This window comes from Mastomys coucha, unplaced genomic scaffold (genome assembly GCF_008632895.1).
Source record: "Mastomys coucha isolate ucsf_1 unplaced genomic scaffold, UCSF_Mcou_1 pScaffold7, whole genome shotgun sequence".
Lineage (NCBI taxonomy): Eukaryota > Metazoa > Chordata > Mammalia > Rodentia > Muridae > Mastomys > Mastomys coucha.
The window spans coordinates 1,389,811-1,409,386 of NW_022196913.1; the positions used below are offsets into that span (position 1 = coordinate 1,389,811).

General features: G+C 45.6%; 1 protein-coding gene across 9 annotated transcripts in view; it reads left to right on the forward strand.

Moving 5' to 3' along the window:
* Nucleotides 1–19,576, forward strand: part of Frmd4a (FERM domain containing 4A) — a 480,303-nt gene that overhangs the window by 258,454 nt on the left and 202,273 nt on the right. For 2 of the 9 annotated variants that reach the window (XM_031359495.1, XM_031359492.1), the window contains exon 1: nt 5,286–5,919. The exons of 5 other annotated variants lie outside the window; for them this stretch is intronic. The gene's annotated coding sequence lies outside the window, so the exon portion shown is untranslated. Of the gene's footprint in view, nt 1–5,156; nt 5,178–5,285; nt 5,920–9,254; nt 9,429–19,576 lie in introns of those variants that run through there. 2 more of the 9 variants (XM_031359493.1, XM_031359494.1) reach the window with 2 other exon arrangements.

The following is a 19,576-nucleotide window of genomic DNA, read 5'->3' on the forward strand; positions in this document are numbered from 1 at the left end:
GGCATGGGGAGGGGAGTTAAGATGGTAGCAGAGGCAGAGAAAGGCAGAGAGAAGGAGAGAGTAGAGAAGTAGGGGATGGCCATGGCCACATGGAGAGATGGGGTAGGGGAGGGAATGGGGAGAGAGGGGGGACAAAGGGGTGAGAGGCAAGAGAGAGAGAAGCAGGAGTAAGAGCCTGAGATGGAATTCTTAATGTTTTATACAAGTGACTCATAATTGCCTTTTTATTGCTTTTGAAATGAGGAGAAACAAGGACTGGGTATGAAAATAAAACAGGGTTCATTTGAAACCTGCCTAGCACTTTACCCTGTTCCTGGGAGCTTCTTCTCCATCTTTACAACATGGTTGAAATATGAAAGTATGTGTGTTAGTAATAGAGAATGTAGAACTGAAGGTTATCCCCCAATCAATGCTGGCTGTGAAACACATGAGAGCACAGCCACAGGGGCAGATGTGTAGAGAATCTCCCAAAGCCATACCTGCCTCCTATCATAGTTAGCTTCTGCCTACACTTTGCAACGCAAAGAGGAGAAATCTGTGGCCACACCCACTGTCTGATAGCATAGTCAAGTACATTCAAAAGGTACTGCAGCATCCAGAGGGACAATAAGAGCTCCCAAGTCTCTAAAAGGCAACTCTGGGTTCAAATGTGGTGAACAAAGACACCAAGCATGATCCTTAATGTTTTCAAGACATCTCATTCTGCATCTCAGAATAAGAATGAAATGATCTCCAACTTACAGAAATCTTGTGATGGCTAACAAATCTTTGCAATGTTCTTAGCAACAACATTCTGAGTAGATCACTACTACCTTCCACAGCTCTAACAGCAACGTTACAAACTTCAGTGGGAAGAGGCAGGGACATGTTCAACGACATTATGTGGGGGTCAGATGGGAGAGGTTTTGGAGGGCTGATTCTTCCCTTCCACCCTTGATTTGAGGTAGTGTCTCTCTTACTGTTTCTTTCTGCTGTGTAGAATACTCCAGTGCTGGTCTGTGGTCAGAACACCAATTCTCTGATCTCTGCTTCCTATCTTGCTGTAGGAGTCCTGGATGACAGATGTGTTGTTGCCACATATGTCTTTTTACATGGGTTCTGGGGATCGGAACTGAGGTCATCAGGCTTACGTGGTACTTGTAGAGTTCTATTGCTGTGAAGAGCCATAGCCAAGGCAGCTCTAGGGAAGAAAACATTTCATTGGGGGCTTGATTACAGTTTTAGAGTCCTGGTCCATTATCATCATGGCAGGGGACATGGTGGTATGCATGGCATTGGAGCAGTAGCTGAGTGCTAATTTGCAGGCCAAGGGAAGGAGTGGGGAGAGGAAGGCTGATGTGAGCTTCTTATAGCCACAAAGCCCAAGCCCTCCAGTGACACTTCGTAGGCCACACTTCCTAATCCTTCTCAAATAACACCACTTCCTGATTACTAAGCATTCAAATATTTGAACCAATAGGGGGCATTCTTATTCAAACCACCACATATGAAAATGAGGCATCTCTTCTCTCCGCCCCCTGCTCTTCATTTGTTTGTTTGTTTGTTTGTGGGGATGGGCAATCTCACTTCATCAGCTAGGCTAGCCTTGTAGCTGCTGCAGTCTTCCAGGAGCTGGGATGGAGGGCAGTGAGCCACCATGACACCTGGCTATTATCCTGTGTTATAGATCCAGCTAGAGTCTAGGGATACAAGCACACTTCATCATTGAGCTCCACCCTGATATTATTATGAGTTGCATGGTTTGGGAAATACTAATATTTGTCCTTCTTATTGGCCGGGCTATTGTTTGTTTGTTTGAGATAAGGTGTCTTAGTTAGGATTTCATTGCTGTGAAGGTACAACATGACCAAGATAAGTCTTATAAAGGACAACATTTAATTGAGGCTGGCTTACAGTACAGAGGTTCAGTCCATTATCATCATAGCAGGAAGCAAGACAGCATCCAGGCAGACATGGTGCTGGGTGTGCTGAGAGTCTATGTCTTGATTTGAAGGCAGTCAGAAGGAAACTATCATCTGAGCCTGAACATATGAGACCGTAAAGCCCACCCCCACAGTATCACACTTCCTCCAACAAGCCCACACCTATTCCAACAAAATCACACCTCCTAATAGTGTCACTCCCCATGGGCGAAGCATTCAAACACATAAGTCTATGGCAGCCAAACCTATTTAAACCACCATACAAGGTTAACTTGCTATGCAGCGAGGCTGGCTTTGAACTTGTGATTCTCTTTCCTCAGCCTCCCAAGTACTGAGAGTACAGAGGTGGACCTCTATGGCCAGCTTAAAAAACAAGTTTTATATAGTGTCTGAACACAAGAACCATAAGTTGAGTCCCAAAGGAAAGAGCTAGGTAGGTAAAGTTTACATTTTGCTGGGTATAAAGTTGAGATCCAGAAGATGATAGCATGGGTCATGGCGGGTGGGAGAGGCTGTTCTGTTATGCAGCTAAGTTCTTTGGTATCAATGGCAGAATGGCTTGTGTTTTATCAGGAGAGATCTCTGAGGTCTTTGTTTGTTTGTTTGTTTTTTACTGTGATCTCCTAGTCAAGCCAGACTCCTCTGTCATAAGCTATCTACCTAAGTAATGTGCACTTGTACACATTTCATTCACAAATGAGCAGCATTTCAGATTATCCCCATTTTCCCTAATTGCCATTTCAAAATATACCAAAGAAATACGTTTCAATTGAAGCATACTCTGGGGTCTCACAAGTGTTAAGAGGGAAACAAGATGAGGTTGTGAAGAGTTCCAGGAGAGGCTATGCTCCATATATGGAATCCAGAAGAGGCCACACTCAATGTGTAGAACTCAAACCTGGATGATAACAAGGATCTAGCTACACAGTGTGTAGAATAGGCCTGGATGGTGGCAGGGAACAGAACAATGAAGGAAAGATCAGAGTGGTTCCAATGCAGAAAGGAGACAGTGAAGATAAACATGAGAAGGGCCCACAGGATGGTGGGAGGCAGTGACAAGCCACCACAGCCTCTAACAGAGCAGTGATATAACTCAAGTAGCATCTGACATCTTGGCTGCTGGGTGACAAGGGGCTAAATGAGCACCTGGCATGTATGGGGACCTGGGAGACAGTTATGAAGGTGTGGAATAGAGGGGTGCCTGGGAGCCTGGTGGGGGAGCAGACAACCAAAAGTAAGGATTGATGCTTCTGGAGGATCTGGTTCCCAGAGTCACCTCAATAAGCATAGTGTTTATGAATAGGAGCCTGGAAGGATACAGAGAAGTTTTAGGATCCAGTCTGACTTTAGGAAGAACTGATCCAGCTTGTGTAACTAATGTTTAAAAAGCAGGAGATGTGTGGCTCTTTACAACATCTACAGTCAGTGGTTACTCATTGCACACCAGGGGCAGTTGGAGAAGGTCAATCTCTCTCTTTATCTCTCTCTCTCCCCCTCTCTCTCTCTCTCCCCCTCTCTCTCTTTCTCTCTCTCTCTCTCTCTCTCTCTCTCTCTCTCTCTCTCTCTCTCTCTCTCTCTCTCTCTGTGTGTGTGTGTATGTGTGTGTCTGTGCAAGGGCCAAAGGCAAGTTCTGGAGTCTTCCTCAATCATTCTTCACTACATTTTCTTACAACTGTGCACTGCCCTACCACCTGGCTTCTTCCTCACTGGGGATCTGAACTCAGGTAGTAAACTAGATCCCAAACCCAGAGCCACATGCTTACCAGCTGAGCCAGCTCCCCAAGCCACTCTCTAGGAACTCTTGAGTGGAAATTTTTACTTCAGGGTAGGTGATCGATCCATGAATGTAAGGCAAGAAGAAAGGAGAGGGGATACCCTGTCCTTGCTTGAGGCTTGGGAGTGATTGTAAGGCCACCCCTCTACAGGAGCAAACCTGGAAGAGGACTTACCAATGGGACATCCCATGGCATTGCAATCTCAACAGCCAAGAGTGACAAAGCAACAGGAGTCTTAGCTAAAGTCCTGAAGAGAGTGTGGAAGAGAAATATTATAGGCCTGAACATCAGCTCAGCTTTGCAGTCAAAACAGGCTGGAACTGGAAATGGCCTACTTGCTTGCAACTCAGTATTTCCCCTAGCAAGTGTGAGTTCAGTCCCCTGAACTAAAAGAAAGTGTGTGTGTGCGTGTGTGTGTGTGTGTGTGTGTGTGTGTGTGTGTGTGCCAAGAAATAAAACTGCTTCTGACAATACCAGCAGGAAAAAAGCGGCCCCGGTCTCATTGTGAACGAGTTGGGCTTTGTATTAGACTAGAACCATTTTTTCCAGAGCAAAACATCTGATTCAAACCCAGTTTCACATTCCTTCTTGATCATATCAACCTGCAATGAGACTGGTGGCCCTCTTTGTGGATCCTCAAACACTCACCCATCAGTCGCCCCAACAGAACTTGCAAAGTATGTCTCTCCTGTTGGGTGTGAGACCTTGGAACTGTCAGATTCTCACCAGAGGTCCTTGAAAGAGAATCTGCAAGAAGGAAGAGACAATTGGATGTGAGCTGGGGCCTGCAGCTCAGTGGTAGAGCTTTTGCCTAGCCCCAACAATGCCTAGGTGTCACTCTCCACGTAGATGCAAGGATTTGTTTTCTTGATAAAAGTTTGTGAGTCTTCACTGCCTGACAGGGTAGCCTGGCAGTCCTGGTGTAGGTGGTGAAACGACTCCATTTCCCTAGAGTAAGATGAAACCTAACCTCTGGCCTGGAGGGTTGATGGATACATTTTGAGAACCTATGAGATGGCCAGGTTCTGAACAGAGATTGAGACAAGGACTATTTTGCTAAGTGGGTGCTTGTGCCCCCATTACTTTTATTTTATTTTGTCAATCGTGTTTTGACAATTCGTGGGGGTGGGAGGGATATGTGTCTAAGTCTAAAGCAATTTGAGCTCATCAGGCAGTGAACATTTAGACACACAATATGAATTGAGTTATTGTTCTTGTGAGTTCTTTTCTTGCCTGTTTTTGAAAGGGAGCCTGGCTGGTTCTTCGCCCCCCCCCCCCCCCCCCCGGGTCTCTTGAAATGGAAGTCTCCCTCTCCTAGGGACATAGCGAATCCTTGACAATAGCCCTATGACTGGGTTATCTTATAGCAACCTCCATTCTCCAGGAGTTAAGGGGAGATTAACATTCAAGACAATTGGACTAGATCGAGGGGGGAGAGCTGAGCCTCCAGCCATCGGATCTGCATTCTCTGGCTCGCAGGGTAGGAGAGGGGCTCGCAGCAGGGACTGGGGCTGGGTGGGTTTGGGTGTCTTGAAAAGAAAAGGGGAGTCTTCCAGATCACAGTCATCCTCTTCAGCATCTCCGTAAGCGCTTCTGATGCGCACAACCTCTCTGTTCTCTGACCTAACTTTGCTTAGCTTGCGGGTGCGGCTAGGAGCACTGGGAAAGAAGCTAGAGACGGCTCAGGGGGTGACTTGGGGTGTCCTTGGCTGGATCCGGCTCTAGGGAAGAAGAAGATCTCATTGTTGTCCTGGGATCCAGTGGCGAAAGGAGGCCCCGCCAGCGGGCGCGCGCTCAGTCCCTGCTTCGCAAGCGATCGAGCGGCCGCCCTGCCAGGCTCTGGTGCCAGGCACCATGCGGAGGAGCGGGCGCCGCGGGCGGCGGATCTCCGCGCGGGAAAGGGGCGGGCTGGTGGCCGTGCGCCCTGGCGCTGGGCCAGGCTCGGCGTGAGCAGCGGCGCGAGCGGGCGATGGGCTGACGGAGCCCCGTGGCGGGCGCGGCGGGGACTGGGGTGGCGGCGGGGGCGGGGACGGGGACGGGCGCGCCAGCACCGGCGGGGCGGCTGCGGGCGCCGCGGAGGAGGTGGAGGCGGCGCCGGGCTCCCCAGGCCGCCTGGTAGGCCAAGGGCCTGCGCCCGGGACGAATGGGAAGCTGGTTTCCGTGGACTAGCCTCTTACAATACGAAGTTCCTCGGCTCCTTTAGAAGAGCACTAAAATAAAAGGTAACGTGTCTTTGTTTCCCGGTCGCGGTGGTAGGGGGTCGATTGATGATGCTGTACTTCTGAACCCATTTTCCGGTGCTGGGCTGGGCAGCAGGAACCTGCCACTTCCTTTCTGGGGGGGTGTTGGGGGCTTTTATTTCGCGTATGTTACATTTTTAAAAATGCAAGCCCCACGTGGGGCAAATACGATGTCTACCTTCTACCAGCCCTTCCCCCTACACACACACACACACACACACACACACACACACACACACATACCTTTGGCATCACAACCCACACTCTGAGTTTCCCATGGAGAAAGAAAAGGTTTCTATAAGCTTAGCTGTTTGGGGTTTTAACCCCCAGCCCCCGTGTGGAAGTGTCCGGTCTTTTGGGTGCAGGAGAAGGCTCTTCACAAGGTGGCCGGAGGCCAGGCAGCCTCAGCTGAGGGAGCCTGGTGAGAGGAACCGGCTTTTCCTTTCCAGATGGCTGCAGAGTTTGATGCAGAGAAAATGGGAGCTGGGGAGGGGAGAAGAGGAGGGAACCCCCGTTAGTACCCGCTTTTTAAAAAATGGCTAAATGAGATGCGTTTGTACTGCAGGCAGCTGTCCAGATGTTGGTGCACATTGGCTTTTAGGAAGGTCTCCCCAGAGCTGCTCTTTGAAAGGCATGGGGGCTGCCTGTATGTAACCAGTGACTCACTACCTTTCTCTGGTCCCTTGCTTGTTAGTAGAGTAACTGCTCAGTCAATTCAGACAAATTTTGCTATATTTCCAAGGGATGGCTGTTCTAATAATAGCTCTAACCGTGGCTCCTTAATAGACATCCTCATTTTGAATGATGCAGCCGTGCCAGCTCTCTGGGAAGTGTGGCTTGCTGAGAGCTGAGATCCAATGCCTGGAAAGGACTCCCTGACCCCACCATGAATGGACCAGGCGCTGCCTCCCCTATGAATGGAACATCCCAACAGAGGCTGGGTTGCTGCTCCTGGCTCATTTCAGTTGGAATCCTCCCCAAATCTGATGAGAGGGATGCTCAGAAAACCCAGACAGGCTCATTTCTAAATATAGGATGGTCCCCGTTCAGTTTTGGATTGATGGCTGCGTTTAACTGCAGGATGATTGCACTGTTTCTACCCCCATCTCAGCACGGGTTGGCCTCATCCTTTTCCAAACCTTTTGATTGATGTGTGGGAAAGCACCAGTCAAAAAAACCCAGGACAAACTGCAGACAGAGTTCATGCAAGGCAGCCACCACAGGCTCTGGGGAAAGGACCTTTAGAGCTGGCTGCAAACCTGTATCCCTTAGACTTCATGAACCAGGATATGCATGCCTGCATCAAAACATGCAACAGAGTGCTGGGGAAGTAGAGCTGTACGCACTGGATGATATTTCATTGTATTGTTGTTTCTGGTCTTTAAGTTGTATTAAACTCATTCGTAGCATTTGGCCCTAAAAGTCAGAGCCTCAGGATCAGCAGAAAATCTGGTTTTAATTCTCTTAAGTGTTACTTGTCTCTCACGACCTCGAGTATCAGGAGACAGGCTAACTTGCTCACTGGCAATTACATTAGACTGCATCTCATGCTTAGACGTCACATAGCTTCTTCTATTTACTTTAATTGGGGGTAATATTTGGACATGGTTTGAAATGACAATGTAAGGTGAGGTCAACGAACATAAAGTTGCCTCTAGAGAAGTTGCAAAGAAGTGAGGGCTGATGTGAGTAGAGATAATATATTATATTTATTTATTTTTAAGTTAAGCTCTTCTTGGATTATAGGAGAATAGTTTTAATAGTCATAGGATCAGCAGCATTCTCTGCTCTCTTTTGTTTGAACCAACTATGAGCTGTCACCACTGTTGTTCTATTCTTTTAGTTTTTGTCCTGAACTAATTTGCTTAATAAGACTTCTTTTTTATGACCCTGGGCTTTGGTAATTTTAGACGTGTTGACAAGTCCCCTGGAGGCCCAGCAGGTGGCTAGTGCCATTAGTATGATTTTGCCATTGGGGAAACTGAGTCCTCTGAGGTTCAGCACGCTTCTGGTTTCTTAATCCATGAGATTTGTATACCAGATGTGTACAGTAGTGATTTAATTGTCACAGCAAAGTTAGAGCCCAAGGCCAAGATAAGAGATGAAGTACTGTCTGGGTCCTGGAGCTTTGAGGAAAGCTTTGTAGAATGGTAGGTAGGCAGTGATGTCGAGGAAGCTTTTCCAGTCAACCTTGGTCTGAGGGGGGAAACGTTGCCATTGTTTTGTGACAGGAAGTAGAAGACCTGAAACTTTCAAGAAGTCTCTTGGGGGGCTGGGCTGGGGGGGGGCTTTTGTCTTTAAGTAATTGTGGGCTGGAGGTTTAGACCTCCCCAAAGACTGTGGCTAATTTTGCTTTCTAATTGCTGAACTTGTGCTCACATTGTTTATGCTAATGACCTTTTTTTCCCAGGAATCCCGCAAATCACATTCTTATCATTTACAACTCTATGTATACCCTTATTGCATTTAAAATAATACTCACTGGGTGCCTGAGAACAGGAATTTACACTTTAAACATTACAACAAAACAGCTTTGTCTTAAATAATTTTTTCATCAGCAAATTTGTCTTTTTTTTTTTTTTAATAAATGAAAGAACAACACAACTTCTGGAGAAAATTCTAGTCTTATAGGTTGAACTGAGAAATACGCATGTTAACAGTTAACTAGCTTAGGAAGTTATCTTAAAATATGCTATACACAGCATCAGAAAGTCTGAGTCTGGGTTCATCACCAGCTTTTTGTCTCTCTGTCTTCTGTCTCTGTCCCCCTCCCCTCCCCCTTCCTCCTTCTAGTATTAGGCATTAAACCCAGACATCTTGCATGCTAGGCAATATCACACAGTCCTAGGGATTCTAGGGAACTTAGCTACAGAAACCTAGTCCCTTTAACTTTTTTATTTAGAAGTAAGGTCTTATTACCAAGTTGCCAGAGATGCTTTAAACCCTCTGTTTAAAGGCAGGCAGACTTTGAACTTGTGGTCCTCCTGCCTCTGAGGAACACAGGGATTGTAGGTGTTCACCACTAGCCCTGGATAATCCTTTTCTTTCCTCATTCTTCAGTCCTTTCACTCCATTTCTTCCTTTCTTCTTACTATCATCAGATATGCTAGTAAAACTTGTGCTAGAAAAGAAACTCCTGCTTTGTGTCTCCTTGGAAACTATCCTAGCATCTCAATTGGAGATGATTTCTGGAACCTTATAGAAGGGCCTATTCAGCCTATATCCTAGAAACTATTCTACTTGTACTAAAGGAAAAAAGAGGGACTGGCTTCCCTACCTTGCCCATGTCTGGTTCTATGCTATGTTCTGCTCTCTAGAGGTATAATAAAAGGAACAAAAGGAGATTCTGGACATCTCTGTAAAGAGAGGCCTGCAGCAAGAACAGCGAGAGAAGGAACCAACTGTAGAGAGCTCTCGAAGCTTCTCTACCCATCCTGGGGAACCTGGAGAAAGGAGCTGCTAAAATCCAGCTTGCCGGGGAAGGAAGAGATGTGAGTGTTACTCCAGCATTCATTCTAGCCCTAGCCCCAGTTAGAATAAATCACATTGAGAATGTTGTTCACTTCTGGTTTTGTCTTCCCCAGAATAGCTCTCCTTAAGAATACCACTTAAGAGCTGGTACAGTGTCTCTAGGAGCTATGGGCGGCAGCGGCAGTACTCCACAGAAAGGCCAGGTGGCTCCACTGCTTGTTTGGACAGGAAGTTTTCAGAATCAGTGTGCACACAGCTTGTTGCAAAGCTCTTCCCAACAATTGAATTCACTAACACTCTCCTAGGCCACCCCTTTCTCCATCCCTTGGCTTAGCCTATCTATCTTTGACAATCCTGATCTTGAAGGGAGCCAGGTCCACTACCAGAAACATTGTTCTAGAACTACCGATATATGTCTTCTTTTACAGAAAATGAACAGATCTGATATTCAGTGGTTATCAAATTCCATGATGCTTATTCTGGACGCCAGTGGCTCTATGTCTTTTTGATTCCTAAGGGTATTGGTAGAAATTGGGTACCCCACTCTTCAAAGAAATCTTTACCTTGAAGATAGAAATTCCTGCTTAAGAATATAGGCTACAGCTGATGGTGGATCACAGAGGAGTATGAGTTACCTGGGTCAGTCAGTGGCCTTATTACCACCACCAAATAGTCCAACAAAAAAAGATGAGCTGGTGGTCTCAGTTTGAACAGAGCGTGTAATCTCCCTGCAGGTGTGGAAGCTGGCTCTATGTCAGAGCTTTTGAGTGTAGGATCTCCCTGGAGGGGAGTGTCATTTCTCTCCTAGGCAGTATTTTCTGGATTTTTATTGAAAATGGTATTCTAGGTGTTCATGATGTAACAGGAGCAAAAGTTTGTTATCCATAGTCTAAAGCATTGGCAGGTACACCATAGCCTCTGGCTTAACTCTGAACACATCTGCATGTTCCTTCTTGTGTCTATTTTAGTATGCATTTGCCAGTGCATGGCTCTTGCATCCTCAGGTAGGGAGGTAGGTGTGGGCACCAATACATGTGCATGTGTGGGCCGGAAGACATCCTCTCACCATTCCTCTGGGCTCATTCACTTTCTTTTGGATACAATGTATTTTAGTGTTCTTGAATCTTTAGTTAGGCTAATTAGGCTGGTCAGTGAGCCTCAGGGGTCCTTCCCTGTCTCTATCTTTCTGGCCCTGGGAATACAAGGGCATACAGTCTTGCCAGGCCTTTGGCTTTTTTTTTTTTTTTTAACACAGGCTCCTGGACTTGAACTCAGGTCCGTTACCAAACAGGCCTGGCCTCTCCTGCATACAGTTGTCCATTTTACATTGAGTACATGTGATCCACTGCTGCTGATGGAACTTTATAGGTCCTTGTTGAATAAGCAGAGCACGAAGCCATGCTCCAACATTGATGTACAGAGGGTTCATTGGAGACCTGAGGTCATTGCCAGGAGTCAGTATTATGATGCAATATACTAAGCCTTCAAACAATATGTTTTTGTTTTTGGAACAGGGTCTCATTCTATAGCCCAGATTAGCCTTGGACTTGCCATGTAGCCTTCAGTGACCTCAAACTCATAACCCCCCTGCCTCATCTTCCCAAGCTAGGTGTACAGGCAAGAGCAATATTCTTTGAGCAATATTTTCCCCCTTGAATCAGCTAATATTTCCCCTGTAACCTCATGCCTCTCCCCACCATTTCCAACAGAATTTGCTTGATCTATCAATGTCCTTGCCTTTCTTTGTCCCTACTGAATGAGGAATGCATGAAAAAAAATGGTGTGCAATGGGGAGTTAGATAGATGCTGTATGGTGGAAGTCAGAATGGGAGTATCTCCAGGCTGTGCCATTCATAATCGTAAAATGCACAATTAGTGCTCTCCCCACATGCCTGTAAAGTGACGAATCCAAAACTAGGGACCCAAATAGTGCAGAGCCATCTGGATCTGAGTGACACACCTATAAAAGCTGGGTAACACGGGGCTGGCTTGCCCACTTCCTGGCTGCCTCTGACTATCCCCCAGTAAATATCCAATATTTATTTCTGTGTTGCTCAGAGAGAAAAAGCAGAGAAGGGGGAGGTGGTGAGGACATGAAGCAGACTCAGAGCTGAGCACAATGTGAGGCAGTGTTCTGCCTTCTCAATCCCCTTTTATTGGGTCCGTTGAGTGTTTGGTAACAGAAGAACTATAGAGTGACCAGTGGCACAGATGTAGCCTGTGAGACTTGGCAAGAGTGTGGAGACATGCGCAGAAGGTGACAGATGATGTTAAGAGCCACAGCTATGACTGTGAGGGCCTCAGGGTGCACCCAGAGCTCAGGGCAGTCTGCACAGTATGTACGCATGTGATTTAGAACCACTGAACATTTTGGCGAGAGAGCATTTTAGCAGTGAAAGAGCTGTAGACATCATTCTTATCAGCGAGGAGATGCTCACTCATATTGAGGGGCCTCGTCTACTGGACCAAGGCAAACATCCCTGTCTTGTGGCAGGTATTTAGATGATGCATCAGAGTGTGACAAGCACAGTGTACACTGTGGCATCTTCTTTGGGTTTGTTATCTAGCCAGCTCTTCCACCTTCTGACTGTAAGACCTGTAGTGAGCTCCTAAATCTCTCTGAGCTTCAGTAAGCAAAGTCACACTCAGAGGCTCACATGAGAGAACAGCCTTGAAGCACCTGAGATGTGAAAGGTGATGCGAAAACATTGATGGGTCTGTGAGATGGGTCAGTGGGTAAAGGTGCTTGCTACCAATTGTGATATCCTGAGTTCCTTCTCTGGGGCTCAAACTGGAAGACAATACCAGCTTCCAGGAGACAGTTGACCTTCACATATACGCTATAGCAGGGTGTGTGCCCCTCCCCACATGCGTAGATGGATGGATGGATGGATGGATGGATGGATGGATACATAAATGATAGAGATAGATAGATAGAATGTTAGTTTTTAAAATAAGTTTTGTCTCTGATCTGCCCTCCTGACATCAGAAGGTACAACAATACTAACTACACAGAGATTTAGAACATATTAGAGTCTAAGAAGAAACATAAACATAAAATAAGTCATACATTTTCTCTTAGAATGCTGAAATGTCATAGAAAGGAGGACAATGGGGACAAACATTAGCTGACCCATTTGTAAAAGTCACCCCAGCCTTTCAGAAAGAGCCTGTGCAGGAAAACACATGACCCTAGCCATCATCATTACTGGGAACAGAGAAAGGTTTATTTAAAAAAGGTTGTTAATGGGAATGGGGGTGCCCAGTGATGTAATGGGGGCATGAGAGTGAATAACTGGGAGATAATGAGAAAGCCTGAGGCTGTGTCTGGGTCTCAGTATATTAGGAGGCATTAAAATGGAGGAGGAAGGAAGACAGGAAAGATGACTTGGGCTTTGTGCTGGTGGGTTGCAGCCCCTTACCTTTATAAAATTCTTTAGTTCTCAAAAAATGATCAGAAAGCTCACAGGCCTTTTAGAGTAGAGTAAGACTGAAACTGATGAAGATCATATTGTCTAGTAGTGTTAGCTGCTGCTCAGCATCGAAAGGGAAAACTCCTGTTATGGGCTTCAGATGAATCAGTAAGTGAAAGCCCTTCACATCCAAAGACCCGAGTCTGATCCTCAGGACCCAAATGTGGTAGAAGAGAACTGACTCCCCCAAGTTGTCCCCTGACCTCCACATAGCACAAGTGTACCCACATTCATAATAAGCAAACAAATAAATAAACAAACAGGCACTTGAACAGTTAATGAATAAACTGTTAATAATTAATGTACTGCATTAACAGCAGAAACCATATTACAGCCTGAAAATGTAGGACGGTTTTTTGGAACCCCACCCCCAAATTGCCCCAATCACCCAGTCACACCAAAGATCCTAGGGTAGTATCCATACAAAACAAGAAATTAATATACCAACTTACCTAATATTTAACTAAGGGATCTGCACACTTGGCCATGTTAAGTAGAATGCATCAGAGCAAGCAACGCCAGCCTTCTGGTGATGGATTAACTAGATGCATAGACTACAAGTGTTAAACATATGCATAAACGGGAAGTATTTATAGAACATCCTGTCTGCTTACTTCCAAGACTAGGCTATATTTGAGGGACTACCTATGGCTATCTTTTTGCCCAGACAGGGTGGGATATGTCTGTTATTTCACAGAGAAATTATAAGCTGGTATTTGTGTGGTTCCTTCCTTTCTTTATTGTGGCAAACATGGTTTTTGTAGTTCACAACAATTTGGTTTGTGTCCCTTCCCGTTCCCAAGGCTGTAGCTTAGTCAAAAGAGATTCCAAACTATTTTAATGCTGAGTTCTACAACTTCCAACTTGGAAAGATAGCCAACTATTCAGAGAATAATACCCAAAACACAGTCCTTTGTTTCTCACGTAGCTCGAATCTTTTTGTCTTGCCAATAGAAATGACCACGCTCCAAGAGGAGCAGCTCTAATCCAGCAGGAAGATTCTGTGAGGTTGTAGGCTTTGCAAGGTGATGACTTGGGTTTTATATTGACCATAGGAGTGGGAAATGGCTGCATGTTAGCGAATGTCTGTAGGAAAGGTGGGATGAAGTGCCCAGGGTCTTGTGGTCTGTGGAATAGCTGCAAGATGAAGGTGCCAACTGCCAGGCCAGTTGTCTCATGCCTTCTCATCTGATCCTGTTATCTGGGGTCATCTGTCAGTCACACAAGCTTCATCATGGCTGCTTTTGGGTCTTGTAGCTTGTCGATTTCTCCATGTTCTTCTCCCCCATCCCCCCTACCCTCAGATGATGTCCCAGAATTCAAAAGATCTCTGCTGCCTTTCTCCTTGTTACTGGGAGCACCACCTGTGGTTTTCTAATTACTCCTCTTTCTCTTCCTCCTGAGGCTTTAAAATCCTTGTCCTGTGAGGGCTGAGTCACCAGTCTGCCTCTCCACTTCCTCTCGGTTGCATAGTCTGGCTTCAGCTCCCCCTGCATTGAGCTTCTTACACTTATTGTTTCCAAAACCAGACCTACCATTTGTCAGTCTCTTCAAGCAAGGTGTCTGCTTCCACAATCTTGTCTCAGGATCTCCCCTCTCCTGAGTCATTATAAAACCACTACAATCCATCCATTCACCACTTCCCAGTCCCAGCTCCACTCATACACACTCCGCACACACACCCTCTCCTGTGTTCCTTGTCCCCTTTCCCCATCTGTGTTCCCTGTAGACCGAGCTCCTCAGCATAAAACAAAAGCCCTTCACATAATCTAGCAGCTTATTATCTCTTAAACTTCCATTCTTCTATTGTCTTACACACACACACACACACACACACAGCCTTTCCTCTGACCTTGGACTTAATCCTGTGGCTGAAACATATTGTTCATTCTTTAGCTGGACCTTTCAGTACTCCCTCTCCTGATCCTTTAAGTCACAGCTTATTAAGTGTGTGTACAGACGTGTGTGTGTGTGTGTGTGTGTGTGTGTACACAGATGCACATGTAAGCACATGCATGTGGAGACCCAACACAAACCTAGTGCATTTCCTTAGGCTGTCAGTAAGAACACCCTTGTCCTGGAGGAGCTTGTGGCCAAAGAAGAGGCAAGCAAGAAACATAATAAATGAACAAAGTATTAGGATGCTGAGGGTGGAAACTGCCATGGAGATGAATAAAGCAGTTGGAGGGAAATGTGAAGAGTAGTATCATTTTATTTTATCTTCTTCATAGTGTGCATAGGTGGATATGTACACACTGTGTGTGTTGAGAGGGGGCTGTACATTGCATATGTGTGCATGTTTCCATGGAGACCTGAGGTCAACGTCAAGTGTCTCTTTTGTCATTTTCCATCTCTTACTGAACCTATAGTTCATCAGTTTGGCTAGGCTGAATGGCTAATGGGCACATCACTGCCTCTGAGGACTGTTACATGGGTGCTGGGGACTCAAACTCGGGTTCTGGATTTGCATGCCAAGTAGTTTACTGACTGAGCCATCTTTCACATCTTTACATTGCAGTTAACACAAAGAGTCAGGGCTGGGAAGTGGTAGAGCTCTTCCCTAACCTGGTGAAGCTCCGGGACAGATGGAGGCAGAAGTGTGGAGGCAGAAGTGTGACCTCAGGGAACAGCAAGAGACTGAGTGTGGCAGAGGAGAACAGGTGGACAATGGAGGTCACATGGGCCTGGAAAGGACCTGCACTGTGGAGAAAGGCAGAACTAGGGAACCCCTGTCCCACCAAGAGGCTGCATGGGGATGGTTTGCGTATTTCTAGGGGAAGACTGCAAGAGGCGGAAGTAAGCACAAGTGGCCAGCCAGATAGCTATTTTAGAAACCCCAGTGAACCAAAGTTCAACATGCAAAAGGCCCAGGCTCTGGGTGGCATTACCACTGGGAGACACAGGATTCTCCATCAGGCTACCTGTGGGATATGAAGATAAAAGCGAGTCCAAGATTTGGGAGCAAGAAACAGATGTGGATGATGGACTTGGCCATATCTGCAAGGAAAGAGTTGGTACGGGGAGGCCCTAGACCTGGGTTCTGCTTGGGATCTGCAAAGCCTATGCCATTTAACAGAGTGGACATGCTGAGGGAGTAGTATTGCGTGTGATTTTTATGGAGCCTGGGTCGAGGGGCAATCTGGCTAGACATGCTAGGCTGGGGTTTATGCATGTTTAGACAGTGTTTAGACGTGGTGGTGTACACCTGTATTTGGAAAGTGAAGGCAGGGAGATCATGAGTTTCAAGACAAGACTGGAGTACTTTAAAGAGTTACAAGCTGCTTTGGGCTACATAACAAAATCTTGTCTAAAGAAGAGAGAAAGGGGTGCACACTAGTTAACTAAACAGCTCAATTCTCTGTCTGAATATGACTGTGTTTGGGGGAAAGTATATTATTTGAAAAACAAGTTAATTTTCCAAAGGACATAACACTCTGTTGGGATATGCTATGGCATAAATTAAGCCTCACCTGTCTGGTGGTCTCTTTTTGACATGCAAAAGGCCTGTCTCTGAACTCCCAAGTCTTCTGGATTTGTTGACATATCATTGACTTTTATTGTGCAAACTTAATGTACAAATTTAAACTATGCTGTTGGAAGTTTGGGCACATCATCTATCTTTTTTTTTTTTTTCAGAAACAAGGTCTCACTGTGAGGTATAGGCCAGGAGGATTGCTCAGTGGGGAAAGGTGTTTGTTTCTGAGCCTGGAAAACTGAGTTTGACCCTGGAATCCATGCAGTTACACAAGACCCCTGACCTCCAGGAATGCTTCATGGCATATGCATGTATAACAAGTGGAGGGGGATCAGCTTCATATTTCTAATCTAATTTTAAAATTTTCTCTTTTTATTTATTACTTTCTTTTGTCTCCTCTCCCCCTTCTGGCTGTTCCCCTTAATCGGTTAAGAATTCCCCTTAATCTGGTTAACTTAGTTGAGAATCTTCTGTGTTTTAAGCTCTGTGCTAGGCACTAGGAAATATGTGAAGCTGAAATCACTATCCTGCCACCCATGTTTGTCCTGGTTGATCTGGCCCTCCTGATATCACTGACAAATTCCAGCCTCTTTTCCAGGTCTTTTTCAAGAACACAGTGTTTGGATATCCAAACGCTCTGAGTGGCATGCATGGTAAACTCTTAAATCCAAGATCAGAAGTCTTGTCATAAATTAAACAGCTCTGATCTGTGGAAAACCCATCTTTTGTCTCTCCTTGCACAGAAAGAGCCCAAACAGTAGGGTAACTCTCAGCCTCTCTTTCTACAAGCCATCAACATCATAATTACCTCCTGCGGGAAGCTTTGAGAAAACCTTTCAGTGTCCAATTAGAATTTTTGATTTGAATAACAGATACAATGTAACGTCTTTATTTCTGTAACTGCGCCCTAATGCTATGCTTCCTGCACAGTTTAAGCACTACCGTTTGGTGGGACCAGTTGTTGCTGAAGGCTCTGCTTATTTCCAGTAACAGCAATCCCATCTGGAGCCTGTAGACATTAGAGTGAGACCTTGGAGTGAGAACTAATGGGCCCTTTTCCTCTCTCTCTCTCTCTCTCTCTCTCTCTCTCTCTCTCTCTCTCTTTCTCTCTCTCTCTCTCTCAGACTGATTCATTATTATTCCCACTGCTAAATGACTGAGTACCTGTGGGCTGTCTCTGGAACTCTCATCTCTCTAGAGCTGCCGAGACACAGTCAGGAGCCCAGAAGCAGGTCTGGTGTAGGGTGATACACAGGGCAGGCAGCCAGCGTGGAAACCTCCCTGAAGATGAATGGAAGGGGAAATCTGCCAGCATAGCTCAGTGAAAGCAAGAAGCCCCTGCCAATGGCATTCTAGTGGAATCTGTTCCAAAGAACTCAGTTATGTAAACACCCAAGCAGCAGGCCCTGGTCCAGATGGACTGCCCTGTACAGATGTCAGAGTAGCTGTCAAAACTTCTTTTGATGTTAGCATCCTGCCTTCCCAAATTCTCCGTGTACTTTGTATTGATGTCGTGAGGGCTGGCTTTCTAACTTCTGGAGTAGGAGCCTTGGGACTACCCTATAGGAGGGGTGCTTTGAGGTTGTGGAATACTGGAAACTTAACCCAAAGTTGAGTCTTGCTGAGGTTGCCCACGACGGTAGCATGCTTCATACCCAAGCTCTCAGATCCCCTGCATGAAGCCTCCTGAGACAGGACTGGCTGAGGTGTCATATGCCTGTAGAGTGGGTTCTGCCAGCGCAGGTGGCCTGGTAGCTCATGGCAAGTCCTTGATATTTTTATTTTCCTCTACGTGTTAAGAGCCACTAAGGCCCCAAGTGTCCCACCAACTTTGAGTCGGGCAATGGCAGGTATAATATATAAAGAAGACCACTTCAGGAAGAAAAGCATCCCCAAGCCATCTCACCTATGTGGCAAGCTGTACCACCAGCTATGAATGGCAGCTAATATTACTTCTGCTTGATGTGCAATGTTAGATACTGTTCTCACTGGTGTCATGGGATGCCGGGCATGGACCGCTGAAGGGAATCTCGGGAAATGCAGTCTCTCATGGCAGCCAAGGGTAATGTCCATGGCGCAGATGGCTTCTTCTCTTTGTGTGGACCAGGAAACAGAGCAGGAAGTGGGCAAGGATATAGCCCTTCCAACCCTGGCCCACTCATCAGTAAACCACTTCCTCTAGCTAGGTCCCTTTCCCTAAAGGCTCCACAACCCACTGAATCAGCACACAAGCTAGGCACCAACTATTCAAAGACAGGGGCTTGTGAGAGCTGTTTTATATGCAGATCTTAACAGGAAATGGTGTGGGCATGTGGACTGCAAAGAATACACGTGTTCTCAAACCTGAGTTTAAGGATCCATACCCTTAGAAAAGGAAAATTCAAACCTCTCTCAATGAATGCAAGTTCCATCCTATAAATCCTCTTCTGCCGATTGCCCTTGAATCAACATAAAAAGATATATATAATTTAAATATATTTATAACTGTTATGCAAAAATATGTACTGAGTACCTATTTATAATGGCAGTTATATTTTATTATAGGCATACACATACTGTCATCTAAATGTCAATAAAATATTTACAATACAACCATGAAAACCTGTTGTTTTATGAGATCCACAGTTGTAAATAGTGCAGTACGATAAAACCAAAATAACGATATAGCCAAATATAAGCTTAAGTGTAAACAAAAATGAATGATTGACTTACATACTGGAGTGCAGTCATATGACCAAAAAGATATCATTAGGATTTGATACACAGGACTACTCTACCCAAACATCAGCAATACTTGTTCAACACACAAATAAAACAACGAAACAACCTTTTCAATTCTATTTATCTGTTTTCTTGTTCATTCATTCATTCATTCATTCATTCATTCACTTTTGGTCCTGGAAACTAACTCAGGACTCTTTGCATGCTAAGCAGATGTTCTACTACCTAGCTATACTCCCAGTCACACCATTATTTATACTTTTTTATTTTGTGAGACAGGGTCTTAGGTAGCCTAGGCTAGCCTTGAACTCACTGTGATTCCACTTGTGATCAGTCTACGTCCACTTTTCAGGGGCCAGGGTTGCCAGCACATACCACCAGTGCGTGCAGTACTTACTGCAGTCATGTATGTTAGGTGAACGCTCTGCTGAGTCCTTACAACATTACACAGAAAAAAGGAAAATGCATGTTTCATGCCTGTTAGCCTGGTGTACAATTT